The following is a 13,844-nucleotide window of genomic DNA, read 5'->3' on the forward strand; positions in this document are numbered from 1 at the left end:
GAGATTTTGTCATCTCTGTAATACTGAATGCCTGCCCCTTGACATTCAAGTCTTTGCCACGTTTTGAATTCCTACTCTCTCCATCCTGCATAACTGTTGGGCGGTTTCTGTCACCTGGCGTCCGCCTCCTGAAGTGCTGGCATAATTGTTACCTTGCGATCCCTTTCCATCGCTAAATCAAACAAAATGGAATTGTGATCACTATCACCAAAGTGCTCACCTATCTCCAAATCTAACACCTGGCTCATTGCCTAGTACCAAATTCAATGTGGCCTTGCCCCTTGTTGATCTGTCTAGATACCGTGTCAGGAAACCTTACTGCATACATTGGACAAAAGCTGACCCGTCTAAGTACTTGGACTATCGTATTCCCAGTCAATATTTGGCAAGTTAAAGTCCCCCTTAACAACTACCCTGTCACTCTTGCTCCTATCAAGAATCATCATTGCTATACTTTTATCTACATCTCTGGAACGATTTGGCGGCCTATAGAAAACTCCCAACAGGGTGAGCTCTCCTTTCCTAATACTAACCTCAGCCTATACTACCTCAGTTGATGAGTCCTCAAAGGCCCTTTCTGCCACTGTAATACTGTCCTTGACTAACAATGCTACACCTCCCCTTCTTTTACCATCTTCCCTGTTCTTACTGATACATATAAATCCCAGAACCTGCAACAACCATTCCCATCCCTGCTCTACCCATGTCTCCAAAATGACTACAGCATTGAAGTCCCAGGTACCAACCCATGCTGAAAGTTCACCCACCTTATTCCATACTTCTAAAGTTTTTCCCTCTCAAATTAAACCAATGTCTCCAAATTTGGACACCCCTGCACTGAGAAAATTCTCGTGGATATTCACCTGATCCATTCCCTTCATGATTTCATAAAACTCTAGAAGGATACCCCTCAGCCTCTGACCTCCAGGGAAAACAGCTTCAGCCTATTCAGCCTCTCCTGATAGCTCAAATCCTGCAATCCCGACAACATTCTTGTAAATCTTTTCTAAATGTTTTCAAAGTTAACAAAATCTTTCCGATCTCAAAGACAACAGAATAGAATATAATATTCTAAAAGTGGCCTAACGAATGTCCTGTACAACCAAAATATGGCATCCTAACTCCTATACTCAATGCACTGTCCATTAAAGGCAAACGTACCAACTGCCTTCTTCACTATCCTATCTAAATGCCATTCCACTTTGAATAAATTGTACACCTGCACCCCGAGGTCCCTTTTTTTGGCAACACACCCCAGGGCCCAATTCTTAACTCTATGAGTCCTGCCCTGACTTGCCTCAGCAAAGTGCAAGATCTGACATTTACCTAAATTAAACTCAATCTGCCTCTCATCGGCCCATTGGCCCATTTGATCAAGGTTCATTTGTATTCTGAGATTACCTTCTTTACTGTCCAGTTTAGCCTCAATTTTGGTATCATCTGCAAACTTACCAACCGTACTCCCTCTATTCACATTCAAATTGTTCACATAAATAGCAAAAAGCAGTGGACCCAACACTGACCCTTGTGGCACACTGCTGGTCACAAGTTTCAATCTGAAAAACAACTGAGGGTCCTGATGAAGAGCTTATGCTCCAAACATCGACTCTCCTGTTCCTCAGCTGCTGACTGACCAGCTGTGCTTTTCCACCATTGCACTTTTTGACACTGATATTGACCATCTGCAGTACTCACTTTCTCCCATGTCTCATTAGATTCTAAGTGATCTAACCTTGCTAACCAGTCTACAACTGGAAACATTGTTGAAGACCTTGCTGAAATCCATATAAACAGTATATTGCTTTGTCTTCATCAATCTTCTTTATCACTTCTTCGAAAAACTCAGTCAAGTTAGTGAAACACAAAGCTGTGTTGATTATCTCTAATCAGTCCTTGCTTTTCCAAATACCTAATATATCCTGTCTTTCAGAATCCCTTCCAACAACTTACCCAGCACTGACCTAGGGCTTATCGGTCTATAGTTCCCTGGCTTTTCCAAACCACCTTTCTTAAATAGTGGTACTATTTTAGCCAACCTCCACTCGTTCAGCACCTCACCCGTGGCTCTTGATGATGCAAATATCACAGCAAACAGCCTCGCAATCACTGGGGTAGACCTGATCAGATTCAAGGGATTTATCCAACATTATGCATTTTGAGACATTCTGCACCTCCTCTTCTGTTGTATGGACACTTTTCAAGATATCACTAGTTATTTAACCAAGTTCTCCAGTTTCCATATTCTTCTCCACATTAAATACTGATGTGAAATATTTGTTTATTATCTCACCCATTCCCTGTGGTTGAAGTTAAAGTGCTAAGAGGTCCAGTGCTGAAACAATGGACCCAAAAGGCTTCCTTCTTCATCAGAACATTGCTGTGATTTTGGGAACAGTGAGATTCCACTCTATGCAGCAAATGTTGCTTCTCCTTTTCTGTTTCCTGGGCTCAGTTTGCAGCTGGTGTTCAGAAAAGGCAACCCTTATCACAGGCAAATTGTCAAAACCACGTTTCCTACGGGTGTTCCCTCTCTTTGTTGTGTAGATGGTGAAATCCCCAGTTTATTTCACATTGTTGTCTGTCCATTGACCAGCTGGGAAACGGTGGGAGCACAGAGGGACACTCTACACTCTCAGTGAGTGTGATGAGGCAGCTTGGTTCAGTTGGTTTCTCTCTCTTGCACATAGGATAGAAGCTGTGGCTGTCAAAACTATTTCTGGAAGCTGACTTTCCGGTGGACTAGGCGGATGTCACAGAGTGGTTTCTGATGAGCTACAGTAAAGCTGTAGATGAATGTGATATCATGACGTCAGATCATGTGGCAAGAGTGAATATAAACAGCAGCAACAGAGAGAAGATTGCACTCTGTCCTTGTTTCCATCAGATGGTGGGTGGTGTGCTCAGGCATCCAATTTGAAGATTTAAAGATCATAAAGCACAATGTTAAAAAGAACAGGAGATATTCTCCGTCTCCTGACCATCGACTTCTTTCCTTCAGTGAACAACATCACACAAAACATGAACTGGCATTCAGCACATTCATCTTTGGAAATGTGCCCGGTTTGGAACAGACCCAGGATTCAGTGCTGTCAGATACTGAACTTCAAACTGGTTCACAGTTTGTGAAGTCCTGGAGGTGTTTTAATGAAAGAAATTCAATATTATTGATCATAGAGAATTTATGTGAGTGTCAACATGGGTCCATTGGTGAAACTCACTCTGAATCACAAAGCTGTAAATTCTCCAACTTTTTAAAACAAGAAGGTGTCTTTCAAAACCACTCCAACGAGACCCAGGGTACACACAAACTAATCTTCACTGTGTCCTCATTTTGGAGAGAGTGGAAACAGCCTTGGGATTATTGGAGGAGATGGAGGGACAATGCATTGCTGGGGGAAATGGAAATGTTGAGCAGGTTTCTGAGGGCGAAATGATGATGGTGAAGTGTTGAGGAATGTGCCTGGGGACAGCGCAGAGATGATCAGAGTCTGGAGGAGAAACCACTGGTGTGAGAGGAAGCTGATGATGGGAGCAGCCAGAGGGGACCCTAATAGAGCAGTTCCAGGTGCTGCAATATGTGTCTGAGACTGTCTAACAGAAAGTGGACTCAATGGTGCTCAGAGGAGTGGAGAGTTGAGAGAGTAAGTGGATGGAGGGACAGTGAGACACACAGTCACACCGAAATTAATTGTGCTGTTGATCAGTGAAGGCTCAGCGTTGGGGCTGAGAGTGAATCTGGATTCCAGGATCTGGAACAGGGAGTGGGCAGGAGCTGGCTCCCCGTTGCAAGAGGCAAGAGGCAAGAGGCAAGAGGCAATCGGATGGTTGGTCTGGATTGTGGGGACAGAGGGACTCTCTGTGGTGCTGCTGATTGGCCTGGGAAGGACTATTTTGATGTGAGGGGCACCGCGCTCATAATCCCCTCAAACAGGCAGTTGGCTATTTGGATCAATTTTCTGATAGCTCGTTGAGTTTGTTGAGAAGCAATTGTTTCGATATGAAGTATTAGTGACATAGATAAAGAAAGTGTCCATCTGTGACAATGGGGGTTGGTTCACTTGGGACCAGTGTTACAGTCTTGTTAGTGGTGGTGGTGGTGGTGGGGGTGGGTGTGTGGGTGGAGGGGCGGGGTGTTGGTAGAGGGGTTGGTGCAGCATCCTGCTCTCTAGAGCATGGGACATGGGTCAGTCCAGCACAACAACAGGCCCTTCAGCCCATCAAGTCTGTGTCAATCATGATGCCATTCTAAATGAACCCCATCTGCCCACACATGGTTCATATCCCTCTATTCCCTCCCTGTAAATGTGTCTGTCTCATGCCTCTTAAGTGCTGCTGTTGAATCTATTTCTACCACCTCCCCTGCCAGTACAGTCCAGGTACCTACCGCCCTCTGTGTAATATACTTCCTTCACACTTATTCTTTAAAGTTTCACCCCCTCACCTTAAACCTACGCCCCCCTCTATTTGACATTTACACCCTGAGAAAAACACTCTGATTATCCATCCTATCCATGCCTCTCATAGTTTTATAAACTTCTATCAGGCTGTCCATCAGCCTCTGATTCTCTTGTGAAAACAATCCAAATTTGTCCACCCTCTCATGCACTCCAATCCAGGCAACTTCCTGGTAGTCCTCTTTTCACCGTCTGCATGTCTCCACATCCTTCCAAATGTGGCTGAACTAAAGTGCATTACAGCTGGAAGTTAACATGCTAGTTTTTATAAGCAATGCACCATACGATGCAGCCAAGCATGCCATCTGCCTTCTTTACCATCTTATCCATTTGTATTGCCACTTTCAGGGAGCTATGGACTTACATCCCAAGATACCTCTGCATATCAATGCTCCTGCGGGTCCTCCCATTTATTTATTCTTTGTTCTCCCATTTGACTTCGTAAAATGTATCACTCCACACTTGTCCAGTTGAAACTCCATCTGCCATTTCTCCAACCAACATTCCAACTAATCAAAAGCCAGTTGTATCCTTTCATAACCTTCTACACAACCCACAACTCCACCAATTTTTGTGTCATCTGCAAACTTACTGAAACATCAAAAATAGGAGCAGGAGTAGGCCATCCAATATGATCATGGCTGATAATGCAATCTCAGTATCCCACTCCTGCTTTATCTCCATACCTTTTGATCCCTTTAGCTGGATGGGGCCGCATCCAGCTCCCTCTTGAATATACCTGACCCCGAGAGCTTCCTGTGCAAGAGAATTCCACACATTCTCAACTCTGAGTGAAGATATGCTTCCTCATCTTAGTTCTGATGACCCCTAGTTCTGGACCTCCCCAACATTGGGAACATTCTTCCTGCATCTTGTCTATCCAGTCCCATCAGGATTTTATACATTTCCATGAGATTCCCCTTCATTCTTCTGAAATTCCAACAAGTACAAGCCTAGCTGATCCAGTTTTTCTTACTATGTCAGTTCTGCCATCCCAGGAATCAGTATGGTGAACCTTCGCTGGACTCCCTCCATAGCAAAAATGTCCTCCTTCAGACTAGGAGAACAAAACTGCACACAATACTCAAGACATTGCCTCACCAAGGCCCTGTATAACTGCTGCAAGAAATCCTTATTCCAAAACTGAAATCTTCTCGCTATGAAGGCCAGCTTTCCTCACTGCCTGCTGTACCTGCATGCCAACCTTCAATGAGTGTTCCACCATGACACCCAGGTCTCATTGAACTGCACCTTTTCTTAAGAACCAGGAGCAGGAGTTGGCCATCTGGCCCTTCAAGCCTGCTCCGCCAATCAATAAGATCATGGCTGATGTTTTCATGGCCTCAGCTTCACTTACCCACTCTCTCACCATAACCTTTAATTCCTTTACTGTTCAAAAATCTACCTATCATAGCTTCAAAAACATTCAATGAGGAAGATTCAACTATTTCACTGGGCAGGGAATTTCACAGATTCCCAACCCTCTGGGTGAAGAATTTTCTCCTCAATTCAGCCCTAAATCTGCTCCCCCTAATTTTGAGGCTATGCCCTGTTGTCCTATTTTCATCCACCAATGGATCCGTCCTGTCTACTTCCATCATATCTATTTTCTACATAATTTTATGCTTCTATAAAATCCCCCCCAGCCAAGCCATTTCCCAGAAGTGACTCTACATTTGTGAGACCATGGAGTGGAGTGTGTGGGTAGTGGGGCTGGGGGATTGTGATGGGGAATTATTTGTGGGAATTGTTAGAGGATATTGAAGGGAAATGTGGAATCGATCCAGGGGGTTTACGAGATATGAATAACATCGTGGAGAGTTGGGCAGTGAGGGCGAGAATGGAGTGTGAAGTGACACCAATGAAAAGGACCATATTCCAAGGATAAATGTGAGGAAGAGAAATGTTGAGGATCAGGCTAATGAAGATGATTATTTGGGATAAACATTCTGTCAGCCCTTTCCTGATTTGGGGAAAAGAAATGTACCAATATCCCAGGGTGTGAGACAGATGGCAGGATTGGGGCCCAGGCTGATATATTTGCATCATCGCTCACCACGGCTGAGGTTCTGGAAGACTGGAGGGTAGCAAATGCTGTGCTCTTATTCAAGAAGGTCTGCAATGAGAAACCTGAGAACCCTAGACCAGTTAAGCCTAACATCTGGGGTAGGTAAGTCACTTGAGAAGATTCTGAGGGATAAGGTATTCGTGCATCTGGAAAGACAGGGTTTGATTAGGACTAGGCAGCATGGATCATGCCTTACAAATTTATTAGAGTTCTTTGATGAAGTTACCAGAAAGGTTGATGATGGCAGGGGGGTAGACATAATCAATATGGATTTCAGTCAGGCCTTCAATAAGGTTCTACATGATAGGCTTCTCGGGAAGGTTAGATTGCATGGAATCCAGGGAGAATTGGCAAATTGGATATACCATTGGTTTAATGGTGGAAAGCAGAGTGTAATAGTGGAAGGATGCTGGTCGGACTGGAGACTAGTGGTGTGCCTCAGGAGTCAGTGCTAGGCCCATTACTGTTTGTTATCTATATCAATGATTTGGATGAGAATGTACAAGGCATGTTGAGTTAGTTTGCTGATGTTACTAAAATAGACAGCATGGTGGACAGTGAAGAAGGTTTTCTGAAATTGCAGCAAGATCTTGATCATTTGGGGAAGATGGCAAAGAAATGCCAAAAGGAGTTTAATATTGATAAGTGTGAGGTCTTGCATTTTGGAAAGTAAAATCAAGGTTGGAGATTCATGGAATGTAGTGGAATAGTAGGACCTTGGAGTTCAGGGACACGGTTCTCTGAAAGCAGAGTCACAATAGACAGGGCAGTGAAGGTTTTCGGCACACTGGCCGACATCAGTCAGGGCATTGAGCATAGAAGTTGGAAAGTTCGGTTGCAGTTCACCAACGTCCAGCTGCATTTGGAGCATTGTGTTCAGTTTTGGTCACCTTGCTTCAGGAAGGATGTTATTAAACTGGAAAGAGTACAGAAGAAATTTACAAGGATATTGCCAGGACCCAAGTGACTGAGTGATAGGGAGAGGTTGCACAAGTTAGGAGTGTTTTCCTTTAGAATGGAGTAGATTGAGGGGGTGGTGGGGGGGTGTTTGTTGGTGGGGGGGTGAAATCTGACAGAAGTGTATCAGCGTGCATGGGCATTTTGGTTTGCATGGACCAGTTTGGGCTGAGGGATCTGTCTCCGAGCTGTGGGACTTTATGATTCTATGATTCTAAGACTATGATTGATTTGGACAAGGTGTCTGGGAGCTTGTATATGAAGTGTGAGTGTGTAAGAAGCTGGACCCTGGGTCTCTGAGCAGCTCCTGGACATAGGGGGACACAGGGTCAGTTGGTAATCAGGCAATTACCAGGGCCAGTGAATACTGAGGGATTATGTGTACATGGCTGTGAAACAATTGTGAGGATTCATGGTCAGGATCTGAGGAGGGCAGTGTCGGTCTGATCATGAGATTGGATATTGTAAATAGGTACGACAGTAAAATACAGGGATAGAAGTAGGCATTTGGCCCATTTAGACTGCTCCGCCATTCAATAGGATCATGGCTGATATGATAACTCTCAAACCCACTTTTCTGCCTTTTCCCCATGACTCTTGACTCTCTCACTAATTAAATCTCTGTCTATCTCGGCCTTGACTATCCTGAATGACCCAGCCATGACAGCCCTCTGTGGGAAAGAGTTCCACAGATTCACAAACTTCTGAGAGAAGAAATTCCTCCTCATGTGTGTTTGAAACGTGTGACCCGGTATTCTGAGATTACACCCTCTAGTCCGAGATTATCGGCTTCACTAGGTTCTTCTCACATTCTCCTAAACCCAAATGAGTACAGGTCCAACCTACTCAGCATCTCTTCATAAGAATATCCCTTCACACCCAGGATCAGCCGAGTGAACCTTCTCTGGACTGCCTCCAATGTCAGTGTACTTTTCCTCAGGTAAAGGGCCCACAACAGCCCACATTAGTCCAGCTCTAGTCTAACTTGTGCCTTGTATAATTGTAGCAAATTCTCACTATTTTTATCCTCCAATCCCTTTGAAATAAAGGCCAACATTCCATCTTCCCTCCTTACTCCCTGCTGAACTTGGATGCTAGGCCTTGGTGATTCATATACACTCTCCAACCCTCCCCGTCCTCTGTGCTGGGCTGCCAAGCAGTCTTTCCCCACATGGGAGGCAATGACCAAGTTGGATCATCACTGGATTATTAATCCAGAGACTTAGAGCATGTTCTGAGACTCCATTTTCAAATCCCTCCATGGAAAATGTTGGAATTTGAATTCCTTAAAAACCTGGAATTAAACATCTGATGATGACCATGAAATGATTGTTCCAGAAACACCCACCTGGTTTACTGCCATCCTTACTGGTTTGGCCTACATGTGACTCCAGACCCACAGTAAAGGAGCCAGTTTTTAATTGTGCCCTGAGCAATTATGGATGGGTAATAAATGATGGCTTGTCAGCAATGTTCACATCTTGAATGAAGAAAAGAAAACATATTCTTCCTGTTGAGGTACATGACCTTGTATTACCCGTAATGCATTTCGTCTGCCAACATTGTGCCCACTCACTGAACCTGTCTATTGCTCTGTGCAGACTCTTTGTGTTATTCTCCCCACTTGCTTTCCCATTTATTTTTGTGCCATCCACAAACTTTGCTGCAGTCGATTCATTTTCCACATCAAGTAATTAATATTGATTGTCAATAATTGTGGCCCCCGCACTGAGCTCAATTGTGGCCCCCGCACAAATTTCAGGTTGTTACCCTGAAAAAGGCGCCTTTATCCCAACTCCTGTCATTGTTTAGTTAACCAATCCTCTGTCCATATTACCTACCAAGGACTCTCATCTTATGAAGTAGCCTCATGTGTGGTGCCTGACTGATTTGAAAATCCAAATGCATTACATCGACTTGATCTCCTTGATCCATCCTGCTTCTTACCTCATCAAAGTGTTTCAGTAAATTTGTCTGGCATTATTTATCCTTTGTGATGCCATGCTGACTCTGCTGATTCATGTTATACATTTCTACGTGTTCTTCAGATACCATCACTATCACCATCACTATCATTATTATTGTTGCTAGTGCTGGGGGTAAGCTATTTTATTGAACCACTGCAGTCCATGTCCTGCAGGTAGACTCATAATGCCCTGAGAGAGAGAATTGCAGCATTTTGACTCAGTGACACTGAATGAACAGTGATATATTTTCAAGTCAGAATGGTGAGGGACTTGGAGGGGATCTTGCAGGGGGTGGTGTTCCCATGTATCTGCTGCCCAAATGGAAGCAAATGTGGATTTTGATCATGCTGCAGAAGACATTGACATGTCCAAAATGTTGATGAGATTTTCAACAGAATTATGTAATATTATTTAACACTCTGTTTATTTAATTATTTCTGTTGATGTTGATGGATTTTCTTTAATATGAATCAGTCACAAATGCAGCTCCATGGATTAATATAACAAAGTGTTTTCTCTATTTAACTGAAAACTCCTACCATCCTTTCAGATCCTTTCAATACGGCAGTACAGAGAATCTGCTCCTGTGGGAATAAACATACTGTTCTCTTTTATTTTCAAGGTATCAATGCTGCAGTCATTCTCCAGTCTCCGATCCTGGAACGTGTTACCAAGGGTCACACTGCTCGGTTACAGTGCACCATGAGGAACATCGCAGTGAAACACACTGATGTTCACTGGTACCGACTGTCCCCAGAACAAATTATGGAGCAAGTTTTAACAAATAGAGGAAATAGCTCCACTCAATTTAGCTCAGGATTCACTGAGCGATTCCAGCCTTTTCGAGACTCTGCCAATAACAGCTTCGTTCTGACCATCAGAAACATGCAGCCCAGTGACACTGGGGTCTATTACTTCTCAGTCTGGGGAAAGATCTATGGGAGAGGAAGTCAGCTCAATGTAGACAGTAAGTAGAGTTTACATGACAATCACCTCCAACAATAACCTCTTGCCCAATGAATGAATTGGAGATCAGTTTGTGATCAAGAAGATTGAGGAGGTGATGGAGAGTGATCTCAGGGATGGATTCACCATGGAGAGGAAGTTGAGCTCAGGTTCAGTGTTGGTGGGGGAATGGAGAAAGGGGATATTTTTGTGACATGGGAGGAAGATTTTGTGGGAAATGTGGAGCTTTATCCTGGAGAATGAATGAAAGTAATTCCATCTGACTCACAAGAGTGTCTATACCATCGGGCTGGATGTGCAGTGTCAGGGAGATTGCTCTGTGAGGTGCCACATCTGCAGTGAATCCCCCAGGGATTAGGAATGAACCATACAGCACAAAGGGGCACATACATCTCTCTCCATTCGAGAGCAATTGGTTTGATCCAGGATAAAGGGAACCACTCCACATTGAGCACAGGGAAAGGGGAGGGCTCGCTCTCCATGAGCTCTCACAGCTGAGACTAGGATTGAAGCTGAGATGTTATCATTATTCTATCTACATTATACTCCAGCCATCTGAGCCACCTGAAAGGGGAAGAGGGATCACAATATTCTGGGAGTTCACAACATAATTAGCTGGAGCTTCGTGTTGAATGTTGCTGAGAATCTGGCTTCAGTCCCCATCCTGGCTCAGGTAGTTCCTGGGGCTTTCTCTTCTACTTGTCCTATTGTGGGGGAGTGAGCAGCCAATAGCAGATCAGATATAATGCAGACAGATGTGAGGATATTCAGATTGAGTGGAGAAATAAGAGCAATGGAGACAATTTTATTGAAAAGTTCAATTCTAATGGGTGTGCAGGGCCAGACAGAGCTGGGACTATACTCTTTCACTGAAAAAAAGTCATGAAATGTATAAGAACCATTCTTTAAAGTTCTGTAGCAAAGATAAAATACAAATATTGCACAATTCACATGAAACTGAAGAAATTCTGAGATATCAGCACATTCTAACTTCTGATGTGATCTCTTTGCTGCACAGGGATGGTCTGTCTTTCAGGCTTTTTTTTCTACAAACTGCAGGAAGTATTTCTGCAGAGCCATGTTACTCTGTCTGTGAATGAATGTATGTTTGAGATTAAAGGTAGATGCGAATGCTCCTTTGTTTCTCCTTGTTTCAAGAATCTGTCTTGCTGATAATAAATGTCAAGTTTGAGGTCATTAGTCAACTTGCTTTTTGTTGACTTTGGATCGGAGGACAGAAAATAGACAAAATGGCTGTCATGTTGATTCAGTGACAGATTTAGAATGGCTTGTGGTTAACTGGGGCTTGATTACTCATGCACTCCCCCCCATTAGAGTCTAAATACTAATGTGAGGTGTATGGTTTCTGCATAATTTTAATATCATTTCATATGGAGTTTGGATTCTGAACTAGTTACATGTAGGTTTTGGTCTTTGTGTGTATGAGAGGATTTAAAGATGACAATGACAATATTGCTGAAGTTACGATCATTTTTTAAGAAGAAATCAATCTGACAGAAACAGTTCTTAGAGCATGAATAGGAATTTGTTTGCATTGGGAGAGATGTTATGAGCAGACAAAGTTAACATTGAAATAATTAGGCTGCTTTACAGGTTGATGGAATTGGATTGTTTTTCATTTCAGAGAGGCACATATTACTTGGAAAGACTGATTTTTCAAATTCACAGAGTCCAGGTGGGTGTTAAACAGGTAAAACATTTTCTCCTGATGAAAGGTGATAGTTTTGAATTGTTAAGAAATAGGGAACCTCAGTAGAAATAGTTTAATTTGAGAATTGCCCTTCTGAAGATGCCACATTTATCTCAAATCTCTGCCATTGTTTAGTCAGTAAATCCTCTGACCATACCACCTGTAACCCTAAGGACTCTCTTCGTATTAAGTAGCTTAATGTTTGGTACCTTATCAAAAGTAGTTAGCGGCAGCACGGTGGCTCAGTGGTTAGCACTGCTGCCTCACAGCACCAGGGACCCAGGTTTGATTCCAACCTCAAGCAACTTTTTATGTGAAGCTTACACATTTTCCTCATGTCTGCAAAGGTTTCCTTCGGGTGCTCCGCTTTCCTCCAACAATCCAAAGATGTGTAGGTTCAGTGAATTGGCAATGCTAAATTGCCCATAGTGTATTGGGATGTGAAGTTTAGAATGCATTCGTCAGAGGTAAATATCAGGTTGGGGAATGGGTCTGTTTTGGTTACTCTTCAGAGGGTCGGTATGGACTTGTTGGGCCATAGGGCCTGTTTCCACACTGTAGGAATTCTATAGAGCATTTTGTAAATTCAGACACATTATTGACTGGATTCCCTTTATCTATCCTATTTCTCAACTCATCAAAGCATTCTAATAAATTTGTCTGGCAATATTTATCCTTCATGACACCATGCTGACTCTGCTGGATCATACAAGACATTTCTAAATGTTCTGTCAATACCATCATCATCATCACCATTATCGTCACTATTATCACCATCATTATATTATTATTGCTATTATTGGTGGTGAGCTGCCATCTTGAACTACTGCAGTCTATGTGCAGTAGATCCTGAAGAAGCAGGTCATGCTGATCCTCTCTCTGACATCTCTCTAGTAAGACCCTGTGTTTGATTTTCCATTTTCTGCCAAGAGGTACTTATGTAGATTGTTGCTAATATTTGGAACAGCATCATTAGGTTGGGATAATCTCTTGGGTCTTTGGACAGGTTAAGGTATTCTATATTCTGTTCTCTTCTGTGTTTCATTCAGTAATCTAGGAAATAAATTCTGTTTTGTTTAAAACTACGTGGTTTGACCAACTACATCCCTCCTGGAATATCCATGTTACACCTGCTTAAAACAATGAGCAAGGTTAGGGTCTGGCCCACTTTCTTCAAATGTTTAAAGAGTTCTAGCCTGGTCAATAGCAGATCAGGGCTATTTGCAGGATTTGTTCTATAGTTCCAATTTGGGATTAGGATTGTTGGACTCGAAGGCAACGACTGGTAGGTGTTAGTGTCTTTTGTTCCATGTGTTGAATTCAGTTGGTTTAAACAGTGCTTTGGATAGCAATGGCTCTTTCAATCACCAAGAGAGTTCTAGGGATGGAAGAAGTGACCTTTGGGAGTTTTACAAAGTGTGGTTAAGGCCAAGCTGCTAGAATTAGCAGACAAGCTGGGATTGGAGCTGTCTCCTTCCATGAGGAAAGGAGACATAATTACAACAATAACTCAGCATTTACATTTGCTGGAAACACCATCAGAATCTTTCAGGATGGCTAAAATTTAATTGAAAATGAAGCAGTTTGAATTACAATTAAAAGCAGAGGTAAGGTAAAAAGAACGAACCACTTTAGCAGAACAATAAGAAAAAGAACGGATCACGTTATTGAACAAAAAGAAAAAGAGAAGTAAGAGTGAAAGAGAGAGAAAGAAAGAGAGA

At 42.9% G+C, this 13,844-nt stretch overlaps 1 pseudogene; it reads left to right on the forward strand.

Annotated features, from left to right (window-relative positions):
* LOC148148897 (uncharacterized) overlaps positions 1–13,844 on the forward strand; it is a 92,528-nt pseudogene that overhangs the window by 65,750 nt on the left and 12,934 nt on the right.

Source organism: Chiloscyllium plagiosum, unplaced genomic scaffold (assembly GCF_037043375.1).
Source record: "Chiloscyllium plagiosum isolate Xiang-an unplaced genomic scaffold, Cpla_swu_hap1 HiC_scaffold_10, whole genome shotgun sequence".
NCBI classification, from domain to species: Eukaryota; Metazoa; Chordata; class Chondrichthyes; order Orectolobiformes; family Hemiscylliidae; genus Chiloscyllium; species Chiloscyllium plagiosum.